Genomic DNA, 14,653 nt, shown 5'->3' with positions numbered 1-14,653 from the left:
AAATCTTCAGCCGTATTCACCATTATATTCAATTCTTTTACTTCTAATTCACCATTTGCCATAACTTTTCTGCCATTCTGTCAGATTCCTACGTTTATTAAGAATTAAAGAATTAGTTTCATCCTCCTCATCTTCATAACAAAATTTAAGAGAGTAAACAGTTGTGATAATCTGGGACTCCTATCTCCTCTTCAGGCTGGCAACTACGTAATTCGACGAACCATGCAAGTTCAGGACAGATATGTCTACACAAAAAAGTGTGCCAGTATCTAAACTATCACTGAAGTGCAACCTGCTCGATCGGGATCGTTTAACCACTCCAAGATAAACTTATGATAACAGCGATACTCTTTCAAGATAATGACGTATGATTTTCTCCAGTTGAGTTGTAGATCACTCGAGGCAAGCAGGGAGTCTCTCTGCTGAGAGAGTTGATTTCCCCAGACAACACAACAGCTGCCCTCTCTGAGACATCGTGTAAGTTCATTTCTAAGTTTTCATTAGATAGTTATTATATTATTCGAGATGACAGAGTGAATGTGAAAGGACAAACGACATTGTTTATCTATTCATCTGTAGCATAAGTTGTGAGCCCTAAAACACTAATCATCATCATCATCATCATCTGTAGCATAAGAAGATTTTAAGCGATGCCAGCAGGGAAATAAGCTTGCTGAGGCACATATGCCATATCGATATATTGTCCACCAAGGATGAAAGTTAAAGTGGTGAAATGGTATGCACTAAGTGATCTGTTAGACCCGCCTCATATAGAACTAAAATCCTCTGGCTCTTAGCCTCCTCGAGTGATCACATTCCACAAGCTTCCGATCAAACGACAGAGCACTCGTTGGTCATTGTAGAGAGGAATGACTGCTAGTGGGCTGCTGATACGTTCTTATATGCGCTCGCTGCCGGCTGTGGCGTTAATGGTGCTCGGAACATCGTCATATATGGAAATATATTGAACCGGTGTTATTTATACGTACTTTATCTTTTAGATCGCTGGATCCCAGACCGCGCCGAGCTGCAGGCCGCCGTCTCCATTAAGGATGTCATCGGTAGTTTTTGCGTCGGTGGAATCTTTAATTACACAGTCCCAGAAGTCGTTCGTGCGAATTACGACGAAGGTTTCGTCCAATGTGATCCAGTGACCATGTATTATAGGAAATCAAATAAAAAGTATCTCTGCGGGGGCAAACATGCTGAAACCTCTTGTGCTCTCTCCTTCGTCTTACGTGGTTTGCGTGGATTTTAAGGAGCGTCAAATGACATGGGTCAGCATAGTCAGTGACACGTATGGAGAGATAGAATGGACTTCGCTGATTAATTTATTTTCACCGTTCTCTTCGAAAGGTGACAAGGCTCATACTAGTTTCAGGCCGTCGATCAACATTTCAAATTTTCACTTCAAATATCGTGCAAGACTTTAAGCGAACAGTACGCTACTGTCCTATAGTTCCTGAGCACTTCTCCCACATCGCAGATTACAACAGGTATATAACTTATATCCTACAGTAAATTCAGAGACGATTGATGTAATGTTAGTTAAAAAGCGTCGTTGTTTAATACTTGACATAATTCGTGATGGTGACTTACAAATATTCTATCTAAAGCAGTCGCGAAGTCGATAGGAATGATAGTACCACGGGGGACTCATCCGAGTTCCCGTGTGATCGCGAAATGGAGACGTGCATATCTAAGTGTAAAAGGAAATATCCTGACTGACATACTATCGACCAGCCGAAACCACTGAGGATATAAACGTGAAATTTGGAGAGGTTGTTAATCTTATACTGTAGGAAAAGGTTGCTATATGACTGCTCGTCTGCTGTATGCTGGTCTTTTTATATTTTTTAAAATTATATTGAACCGGTGTGACCATCTCCTCGCGTAACCTTAGAGAATTTTTCTCGACTTTGCGTCCTGGCTGCTAATATACCAGGCCCATAAGAAATGGTATCTATATTTTGACACTTATTTGATTAATTTAGTAAACAAATTAATTATTTTAGAAATGCGAACAACGGAAATTGGTGCTAGTTTCTTTAAGATAACACGTTCTGGGGTGGTTGTTCTTAAAGCCGTCACTATAGCAGCTGGTAGCCTATCTAAATTCACATTGCAGATTGTTTCTGTCTTTCATTAACTTTAGAAAATCGAACTGAATAAGATACATCCTACCCACTCCATGTGTCAGGTGTCTGGAGAAATGTTTCTTAACTGAAATGCTGACTCTCATTTAATTGATTTATTTTCTACTTTGATAAAAACTTTAGTAGCCGACACATTACAATTTTTCTTTACTTACAAAACTTATGTCTGAATCAGCGTTACCTGTCATGGGTAGGACAATGACAAAACGAAAACACTACACGAATAATTTCATATATGACACATAATTTCATAATAACACAAAAAATACTCAAGTGGGCCACAGCGTCTTTAGTGGGAAAATCGTCATTCATTCTTTAAGACTCACTTACCGTCATGCATGAATTACACCTCTAGAAATTTAAGGTAGGCCACTGCTGAAGGCAAATAACCTCTATCGGAGAAAAGAGTCTGGGCAAAAGTGATGTACTATTGGCGACAAAATGAAGGGCGAACTGAACTCACAAAGAAAGTACCAAAAATAATTAAATTTCACGACAGAAATTACTCCATCTACCATCCGATACGCAATCTACACTCATTGAGCTAAAAGTGAAGCTTATAACTCGGGAAACAGCTACATGAACTGATGGTTCCTGTTGCATGCTCACTACCACAAAGCAAAATTTCACAAACACATTTAAGAGAAAACTATTGCAAATAAATTAAAGCCGTAACCTGTTGCGATGAAGGTATGTTGAATGCGTGCTATGAGCATACCCTGTCGTGAATTTTTAGCCATATTACCTCATTTCTATCTCACCAAATCTACGAGTTGCTGTGCTCCCGCGTCTTGTCCGTCTCATGGCTGGCCCCACAGTGCTCTCCACGCGCCAAAATCCGACCAACGTTCCTATTCAAACGCGGTGGTGTGGAGACTCACTTGTAACCTACCCTCGTGCATGGTTTCGTCTTTGCTTGCTGCTCTGGCCTACCTGCCGTTATTCTTGTAATGTTGGCAATGACTGCTATTCCCTTAAACTGCTCCCTTTGGTCCATGCTCCCGCTACATTTGACTTCCATTCATACCCATACATACTCATACAGGATGGAACAAGGAGTATACACATAAACGCCGTGTGACCTCTTTGTGAAATGATGAGTCCGGCCCCGGTAGCTGAGTGGTCAGCGTGACGGAATGTCAATTCTAAGGTCCCGGGTTCGATTCCCGGTTGGGTCGGAGATTTTCTCCGCTCAGGGACTGGGTGTTGTGTTGTCCTAATCATCATCATTTCATCCTCATCGACGCGCAGGTCGGCGAAGTGGCGTCAACTAGAAAGACCTGCACCGGGCGAACCGTCTACCCGACGGGAGGCCATAGCCACACGACATTTCATTTCATTTTTGTGAAATGATGAAAAGAAATAAACAAATGCATCAAATATTCCTTTCACCCAGGAAGTATTGAAGCTGCTAGCAATCAAAGGAAAACTTAAATCTCGATATAGAAAACATAACTACCTCCTACTGTAATCTGAGGCAAAACGAAAGTAACGCCTCACACCCTCCGCTGGATAAAAAAGATGTGGACAGGTATTGTCCTTCCAATGGAATGTCAATTTTGGACACTTTTTTCATTGAAATAGCGTGGAGGAGACCCAAATCTACACGCTGCCTCAATCCTCTTTCTTATTTAAATATGTGATACTAAATTCAAAAACTAACACATGATGTCCCTCTTACGGGTACGATGAAAGTGAGATGACACTGTAAATCGCTAGTTTCAACCACATAATAGAAAACAAATTTATACATTACTCAAATGCTATCAAATTGATGAGCTTAAATCTTCATAGCCTAAAACATACATACACAGCAAATTTAAGAGTCTGAATGATTAACATTATCTAGAACTTTGATAGAAAGAGGCTATTCACTTCTACATCTACATCTACATTGATACTCCGCAAGCCACCCAACGGTGTGTGGCGGAGGGCACTTTACGTGCCACTGTCATTACCTCCCTTTCCTGTTCCAGTCGCGTATGGTTCGCGGGAAGAACGACTGTCTGAAAGCCTCCGTGCGCGCTCTAATCTCTCTAATTTTACATTCGTGATCTCCTCTGGAGGTATAAGTAGGGGGAAGCAATATATTCGATACCTCATCCAGAAACGCACCCTCTCGAAACCTGGCGAGCAAGCTACACCGCGATGCAGAGCGCCTCTCTTGCAGAGTCTGCCACTTGAGTTTATTAAACATCTCCGTAACGCTATCACGGTTACCAAATAACCCAGTGACAAAACGCGCCGCTCTTCTTTGGATCTTCTCTATCTCCTCCGTCAGCCCGACCTGGTACGGATCCCACACTGATGAGCAACACTCAAGTATAGGTCGAACGAGTGTTTTGTAAGCCACCTCCTTTGTTGATGGACTACATTTTCTAAGCACTCTCCCAATGAATCTCAACCTGGTACCCGCCTTACCAACAATTAATTTTATATGATCATTCCACTTCAAATCGTTCCGTACGCACACTCCCAGATATTTTACAGAAGTAACTGCTACCAGTGTTTGTCCCACTATCATATAATCATACAATAAAGGATCCTTCTTTCTATGTATTCGCAATACATTACATTTGTCTATGTTAAGGGTCAGTTGCCACTCCCTGCACCAAGTGCCTATCCGCTGCAGATCTTCCTGTATTTCGCTACAATTTTCTAATGCAGCAACTTCTCTGTATACTACAGCATCATCCGCGAAAAGCCGCATGGAACTTCCAACACTATCTACTAGGTCATTTATATATATTGTGAAAAGCAATGGTCCCATAACACTCCCCTGTGGCACTCCAGAGGTTACTTTAACGTCTGTAGACGTCTCTCCATTGATAACAACATGCTGTGTTCTGTTTGCTAAAAACTCTTCAATCCAGCCACACAGCTGGTCTGATATTCCGTAGGCTCTTACTTTGTTTATCAGGCGACAGTGCGGAACTGTATCGAACGCCTTCCGGAAGTCAAGAAAAATAGCATCTGCCTGGGAGCCTGTATCTAATATTTTCTGGGTCTCATGAACAAATAAGGCGAGTGCTTGCATCTGACATTTATACACAAAGCAAATAATGTCCTTTACACATGAAACACAAAGTATAACAAAGCAAAACATCACTGAAAACACACATCTCGTGATCATTGCATTTGCACTCTCTGGTGCTTGCATCATCTCAATATTGGACATTTGTATACAAGGCATTTGACATTACTACACATGAAACACAAAGACAAAAAAAATATTACTGAAAACACCAAACCGCAAACAAGAGTACTTATCGACTGATTCAAACGAACTGCAACATACCTTGGCACAGTAATAAAAAAAAAAGAAGAAATACATCAAAATTCTAATTCTACTCACCAATTATCTCGTAAACGTTTCATTTTAAAGCATTTAGAAAAAAAACTCATTACCATTTTCTGTGTTACAAAAGAAATCAAATCTAGAAGGTACAGCAACAGCATAATTTGTCACAATACTAGCATGACTCGAAATAGCACATACCCAATGAACATATGGCAATTTGACACTCTCTAGTGCTTGCATCTGACATTTATACACAAAGCAAATAATGTCCTTTACACATGAAACACAAAGTATAACAAAGCAAAACATCACTGAAAACACACATCTCGTGATCATTGCATTTGCACTCTCTGGTGCTTGCATCATCTCAATATTGGACATTTGTATACAAGGCATTTGACATTACTACACATGAAACACAAAGACAAAAAAAATATTACTGAAAACACCAATATTTTGCCTGTGCTTATAAAACACAATTCGCTCGAATGGCTGTTGTTGCCAGTTTCTTTGCACATAGACATAAAAAAATTACAATACAAAACATGATAATCAATGACACAACACATATGATTCACTTCACTTTCAAGCTTGAGCTTGTTGACTCTTTGTAGCTCTCTTTGAGCTTCTGCACTTTCCTCACATTCTTTCTGGTTTCATCCGACACATGATTAATATCACAGCCTAGGGACATCGACAGGGAGGACATTCTTCCAAAGACACTTGGAGGAGTTATCCACACGATTTGTTTGGCATCATCTTCATGGTGAAGTCTATTTGTGCCGCAAGAATCGGAAATACTACCCGTTAATCTTATCCGCGATCTCCCCTCTACTATTGATCGCCTATTGAGTTCGTGACCGTACTACTACCACTTTTGTTAACCACACGTAGTAACAGCAAATTGGGTTGTTGTGCCACCCAGTTTTTGTGTTCTACTGACAAAATTTACACCACTCTGTTCTTTAAAAGTTTCTGCAATAGTCTGGTTGCTAAATTTACTTGCACACGCCATGGTTCATCAGTGAGTTCATCATGACCTTTATGCTACACTATTAGTTAAACAATTCGTTAGTGGTTACCTGCCCCCAATTGCGGCAATGAAAACATTATCTATGAGACGGTACTTTGCTCTCTCATTCACTTACGGTCTTAAATTGTCCGACATGAGTCCTCAAATGAGAATTTAATAAAGAGCTGCATACTCCAACACAACAAGTTTCTGCATACCAGTGCAGCTGCCATGCTGATTGTCCTTTAGGGGATTATTAACTAGCTCCGTGTTTGACACTGCTGCGGAGTGTACATGCCCGTAAGACGTGGTGTTGTGGGCATATTTCGCACGCCGGAGACTTGCTGATTTTCATGGCTGTCTCCCGGCCGTGTATCCTTTTGCTGCCCAGCTGCCTCGCCGTCCAATATTACCGGTGTGCTTTTGGTGGTAGCGACAGCTCTTGCCGCCCCTGACGTCACGTGTGGTTCTTGCAGGCCACCATCTGTTTCAATGGGCTGACCCGCAAGAACCTGGCTGGAGTCGGTTTAGTGTGGCTGGCACACCCTTGGGCAAGCCGTCTGGGGAGTGGGCAGAACTCTCACTCTGTACCGCCACATGTAGCACATCCCCTATCTCCTTTCAGCTCTCGGCCTGCGCAGGCGTGCTGCTCCGGTGTTTACATTCCTCATAACAAACAAGTTACAATCCCTGTTTAGTACGATGTCAACATGCTCTAGTTACACAGTTAACTCCTACATGACACTTGTCATAACAAACATTTACATAAATCGTAAAACTAAATACAGTATTTAGATTTCCTCCTGATGTCTTCATATGGCGGAGGTTACTTATCCTAGGTACAAAAGTAAATTTTTCCTCCTAATAAGATCTTTACATTTGGAGGACACAGGTTGCCTTGCTTAATCCACTAAAATTTACCTTACATGAAATGACAAAAAATGAAAAGAACACTCCTTATGAACTTTATGAAGTAGGAGGTATCTATTGTAATTGTACAACTAACTAAAAGCTATATGACAAAGTGAATGTCAGTTTCCTTCCTTACATTTGTCTCTCAGTTTACAAGCGTCTTTGCCACTCGATACTCTGATTTCAAAAAAAAGTTATTGCTTAGGTCATTTACTTCTCAAAGAAAGGTTGGGTTATCTGAAAAACAATTAGGAAAATTCGGACGTAGCAGACTTCAGTAATTTCCAAGCTACCACCACTGATCCCGTTTATTATTAATAAACCCACATAGCTCCTTTTATTTAGTCATTGTCTTACATGCACTACTTCACACTACTTTCCAGTTAGCCTATTCCTTAGCCTATCTAATGACAGACGATATGAAGGAGACTGTTAGTTTACATACTGCATTTACTACTTTCTTTGCATGCTGTTAAACACATTAAAAAAGAACAAAAGACTTCCTACTCATTGTATAGATAAAACACTTTATTCGACCGCGATACTGATACTTATACCCCCTTTTTTGTTTTGTTATGAAGCAGCTGATACTCTGTTTGAGCTACACTGTCAATTTCGCATCGCACATGTCTTAATTATCTCGTAAGTTTTGGATACGTTTCCTGGTGCCTCTTTCCTTCGCACTCCGTCCATTTATCACCTCATGCTCTGTTGACATACACCCAACACACATAGATATTCTATTTTTTTTCAGATTTCCTTAATGATTACCTTGATTAGGGCTTAAATATTCCACATTTTACATCTATTATACTCAATACTTATAGTTAACATTTGCTGGCGTCTACAGTACTCCCTGGATTTTCCTTCTTTTGAAAATGTTCCGGTGGCAGTCATGTTTCGTCTGGGTTGCTTTCCATTTATGGTTCACGCAGATTCATCCTTCCCTGGCAGCATCACTCGACATTGTCACAGGAGCTCTACACTTCTGCAACAACAACAAAAATGCGTCCCCGGCGAAGCTTCGTCGCCGCAAGACGGGACTGGCGCAGCCTTGGCGCGAGTCAAGACTTATTAGCTGGCCACACTCTGTGGCATAACCAAAGTCTAACGCACGAGTTCGTCTGCTGGTGTCGGCTACACATTGTTGGCCTATCAATAGACTGTGGCACTTCAGTCATATGTCACTCCCACAGAACAAATTCCAAGACACTGATTTGGTCTCCTGTCTATTTCATCATACACAAACAACGTAGAAAAGTAAAGGCGATAGCTAGACTCACAACTTATACCTTGCAAAATGATAACTTAACGATGCCTGTGATCTATTATTATGGTCATAACTTGATGTTTGAGAGGTGGTGTAGGCCTCTAGGTTTACGTGACCTCAACGTTTCCACTTCGACAGCGTGTGTGTCCGCTACTCGTCGGACTCTAAATGGACCTATATATACGTCAAAGAACTTACTACATATATGTTTCTGCTTCTTTGTTAACCTGTGGGTTCGTATGAACACCTTATCGCCAATACTCAGATTTAATGAGCGCACCTTCCCCTTTTGATTTTTCTTCCTTCTCGCTGCTTCCTTCTGTATTCGGTCTATCGCAATTTTGATTACCTGGTTATGCCATCGCCTGATTTCAGCTAGCCAATCTACTAACTCCCGGATCTTGTCAGGCGCTCTTTGGTTTCTTAGGACCTCAATTTGGGACATTCCTGTCACACCATGTGACATGTCATTTATAATGTTCTGGAAGTCCACCAAATTTCGTGCCGAGTTTCGGTGCTGTCTATTACAATGGATGCTACATAACTTAACTAGCTCTTTAATTACTCATTTTTCATGTGCACACAGGCATTTTCAAAGTCCAGTACCGCTTTGTAGTGCCTGAGAAAATCTAATCCTAACACTGCCTCCCCTGTCAGTGACTGTACCAACAGGAACACCGTGGTTAGTGGTTGGTCCTGGCAAGTGAAGTCGATATATGCCTGCCGCTTGACCTCAACACTTTTTTTCGTTCACTGCACCGCGCACGCGTATTTTTCTAAGAGGTAGTGTTGGCCATTACTCTCGGTATTACATCTTTCAAACATATTCTCTCTCTGTACTGACGTCTGGCTTCCTGAATATAGCAAACATGTCACCCTACCACGTTCTCTTGCAGTCGCGTCTCACTCAAATCTACATCTAAATATCTACACCTATAACACTACTGTTTACAGATTCTTGGCTACTTATACAGCCTCCTTCTACCTCCTAGTCACAGGTTAGCACTCGGTCTGACCTTTTCTTGTGAGCTATTGTGCCCATTTTCAGTTGAGCCAGCGTTGACCGAATCTGTAATGTTATTACCACCTGGAGGTTGATAATTGTCATCTCGCATATTAAACCCGTTATTACTTCGGCGGCCATCATTCCTAATCCCTCGACAGTTATTGCCTTCTTGGTGTCGATTCCTATCATTATCATATACACCTCCGCTTTCATTATTGCTTCCTTGGAATCCTACATTATTATTCGGCTCATGCAAATTCCGCATGGTGCCTAATTCCTGCAACACGTGCTGGAAGGATCGTACATCGTTCATACATCTTCCTGCGATTGTAACGTCCCTTCGCAACTTGTTGGGCAGTTTCGTGAGACAAATTCTCACAAGTTCCAGCTGCTCATATGGAGCATCAAGGTACCGGTTCGCCCTGACCATTTCTTTGGAGTATCCCACAGGATGCCTGTATATACTGTTAGTAGTGGGGCAACGAGGGCATCACCCCACAGGGTGCCCTGAAAGTTCTATTACGATGACGCCATCCAACCACAAGGGGGGTGTCACCCCACTCTCCATTGTTGCCAAATTTATTCAAGATGGCGGCGATCACGTCATCCGAGATGGCGGCATGTAGACTTGGCAACAGCACATGATGTCATCCAAGATGGCGGATTTTGGCGGTAAAATAGGCCAATTGTGCTACATCCACTAACCTAAGTTACCGAAGGAAAAAATGGCGGGAGGTTTGAATTCCAACAGGATAATGCATGCAAAGACTGTACTTGTCTTTTTATTACTATTGATTATCATTCATTATTATTTATTATCATTTATTATTATTTATTATCATTTATTATTATTCATTGTTATTGACCTGCCCCCACTAGAAAATTCCATCCAAATTCAAATTCCAACATTATAATGGCTGCAAAACCTTACTTTTGTTTATTATTATTCATTCTCATTTATTAACATTCAGTATCATTGATTGTCATTTATCATCATTGATTATCAGTTATTATTGTTCATCATCATTTATTATTATAGGCCTACCTCCACTAGAAAATTGGGCCAAATTCAAATTTCAACACGATATTCTCTCGAAAACTGTACTTCTACTTATTATTATCATTTACTATTTTATCAAGATGTCCGATTTTCACGGTGAGAAAGCCATTTTCCTTACTTCCATAACAAAAATCTATCACAAGTTCAAATCCCAAAACCATAATTAATTACATGTACGAACATTCTCCCTCACTTATCTTTTTTCACTGGTAGCCTATCATAATCGCGTCAAATAATAAACTGCTCTTATAGTAACGTTAGTCACGTCCTTTGATTTTGCAGGGGGGAAGGGACTGAAGACCTTATTTCAAGTAGTACGGTTATCACTTTGAAATATCCCCTTAGAAAAACAGCCTACTTACATAGCCCCCATGCTCCCCACAAAAAATTTTACAAATGATTTTGGGCAGTGGCCAATACAGATTTGAAAAAATTTTTCATAGTTACAATAACAAAGATATCAAATGTACACACTTATTCATTAACTGTTGGTCAAAAGGAAAACTTTTTCTCATAAAGACAGTCCTGATCATGTATCATAACAGTAATTACAGTTTTTTTCACAAACTCTCATTGTGCACAGAAGTAGTGGATTTCCATGCAGTCTTGAAGAAGTATTGTTGTCCTTCCAACAGAAAGACAGTGATGACTCTTGACATGCAGACGGGTAATGGGCCACAACAGAGCAAACCCACAAAGAGTCCGTCGAAGTTGAAGAATATTTGTAGGTAGGTCATCACAGAGCAGACCACTGTAGTCTTGTTAGAGATTACAGTATTGGTGGACCATCAGAGGGGCAGACCCAATGCGGTCCTTGTAGAAATAATGGTATTGGGGAGTCATCAAAGGTGTAGACGCACTATAGTCCTTGTAGATATGGCCAGCAGCCATCTGTTGCGACTGTGCAGGTGCACAGTCACCATCGAAGAGTCTTGCGGAGAATATAACAAGTCCATAAACCACCACTTGTGCGCTCACAAAGATTTTGGAGTTGTCCTTAGAACCAGCAATGCTGTTAATCAGTCCCTGGCTGAATTATTAAGACACGTCCAAACACTAACAGTCCCCTTTTTTTCACATATTGTGCATATACTATGACCAACAGAAATATATGCAGTGAAATGAATGCTTACAAGTTACTTAATTTGATGAACTGGTGTCCATTACAATTTAATAACATGAGAATACAATAACAGAGGTACAAAATACATCATTAAAGAACGTAACAATACAGATAACATTTGTAGTAATACAGGCTTTACAAAAAAATTGAAATAACACATACATCAGTGTTACAGGAATTATGACATAAGTACATTCATAAAAGATCAGAATAACTTTTGAAACATCAACTTCACACATGAGCAAAAAACAGAACAGATAAATAATGTCTAACCATCTTTACAAAGTAAATAACATAGTATTAGAAAAATTCTACAACATAACTCTCATCAGCTAAACACATAAAGACAGGAAAAACACAAATACGCAAGGGTACACAAACACATAGCAGAATATCACAAGAGGAAAGGGCAGGGTTTGTTTATAGTGTAACATTTGGTACTGCAGTCCAACCCAAAACTTCATTCCATAGATCTTTCATCTTATTTCAACATTTGTTTCCACCAAAGAAATTCAATCCAAACATGCTTTCTGTATTTGTATGTTCACATATTTCTTACCTCATTATTTATTTTCCATTATCTTACCTCATCATTTATTTCCAACCTGTTGTCCCTAAACCCCTCTTTTTTGTTCATATCCTCTTTCAAAATACTTTTTTGCCCAAACCATTTTCATATAGCTTCTCAATGCATTCCTTCCAATTCATCACAACTCGTTCTCTTATACAGCCTACCCCATCATAAGCTAACTTAAATCTACTGAGCTCAGATGCTAAACTAAGGGACGAGGCAATGCAGCCACACAAAACAATTAATACAAACAGCAATGAAAAAAAAATGCTGATTGGCAAAGCTATCAGCAGTAAATCTAAATTAGCAAAGCAAATGCAACATTACAACTAATATAAGACAATGTGCAGCAAACAAGAATAATAAATCAGTAGTAAAAGTGGCTTAACAGTGTAATACAAAGTGAAATTCAGTAGCACTATGCCTGGCAAACAGCAGGAGCAAATGCAACAATTAATATCTAAACATGACAAAGCTCAAGCAGAAAAAATTATACACTAAAGACAACAATGCAGTTAAGGGAAATTTCTATTCTCATCTTAATGTCTATATAATTAAATGGTGCACCACAACTTATTCTACAAAATAAATTACCAAGCACTTGAAAAGAAAATTATGTATGCAGTTGCTGTGAAGGGAAATGTCTTTTTGTGCTCCCTCATTTTTTTGGAAGTATATCACAAAATTACTATTTAGTGGATGTGTAGACAGAAAATATTTATATTAGTACATCTATTAAATTTAATTTAACCAATGTTGCAGGGCCGCTAGAAACTAGATATTAAACGAAATGAGCAAATATATATATATATATATATATATATATATATATATATATATATATATATATATATATATAAAGCAACATATGAGACGTCATTCACTAGGCAAATAGCGTCTCCAAAGGAAAAAAAAATCTCTCAACTACAAAGACAATAGATGTAAAATGTTTCTCGTCATTTCATTAGGCATTTTAGTAAATATCATAAATTAAGAGCTCCACAGTGTAATCATATGTTTTCTAGTTTCAGCGTGTCGTATTTGCGATGCTTTCTACAAAGAAATGTCAATAGCGAGGATAATGGCCTTTTTTTTAACTAATAACTTTTCTCCAGGCGACTGGCACACCTGGGCGCCACCTGGGTCACTTAGCTTCCTTACCGAAATATTTACGACACCAGTTTGCACTACGGTGACAGTCTCGTGTAGAAAATTTCACAGGTCAAGAATTTGCGTTGCAAATGTGTAGAAACCAAATCCTATTGATATAACAGAGTCCAAAAAATTTTCGTCTGCATTGTAATACATTCACACATTTACACACATTTCATAACTCTTAAAGTACGATTCTTGGTTTCCAACATCCTTTTTCACAAGTCAACATCCCTAACCACTACTGATTATTCCTTACCTTATTACACATATACATATTCGTCGACCCTTCTTCAATATTTCATCATAATAAATATTTAGCATAATCCAATTCTTCATATAGTATCAGCTTATTGATCATAAACGTACCTCAGCAGCATAATAGACATCGTCATCGTAATAATAACATCATAAAACCTCAGACAAATCTCAAAATCATCGTAGCTTCTTCCAATAATATCAAAACGAAAAAAAATTATCATTTCAATAGTGTCATCTATCTCAAACGTGCTTTAAAAATCATGATCTGATTCCAAATACATCATTCAAAGCTTTCATAGTATCACAATGGTTCCAAAAAAATATGAACAGTTCACAAAGTACAGACAAAATACAATTTCGTAAGTGTGAAGTTATCCAACTGTGTAATTATGTAAACATCTGTCACTGACGTAGTAAAACAAATGTTTCTTTCTCTGTTAAATAATCAGATAGCTGTGTAATTCTGTGTTAGAGGAATATGGTACCGAAGTCTAAAGTTGTATAAGCAAATACCTAATTAGCTAGGGCTCCCTCTGCTTGCCAAACACATGGTACACAAAGTAGGCTTGTACCCCCCTGAGGATTAATGTAATTATACCCTCAGGTGTTACAGATTACAGCACTCGAATGAAATGTGTCAAGGAAAACCTTTGTATCATTGTAATTAAAAAATCTTTAAAAATTAATGTTTTAAGTATAAAATTAATCACTCAAATATGTGTCTTTTAGCGCTAAATGTGCGTCTTACTGTAAGATAATTCTGTGGAAGTGTCTTAGTTAACGTCCTCCGAAATCTAAGTTCTGCAGAAGTCAATGTACTTACCTCATC

This window comes from Schistocerca serialis, chromosome 4 (assembly GCF_023864345.2).
Source record: "Schistocerca serialis cubense isolate TAMUIC-IGC-003099 chromosome 4, iqSchSeri2.2, whole genome shotgun sequence".
Classification (NCBI taxonomy): domain Eukaryota; kingdom Metazoa; phylum Arthropoda; class Insecta; order Orthoptera; family Acrididae; genus Schistocerca; species Schistocerca serialis.
Note: the sequence above shows the minus strand (reverse complement) of the source record.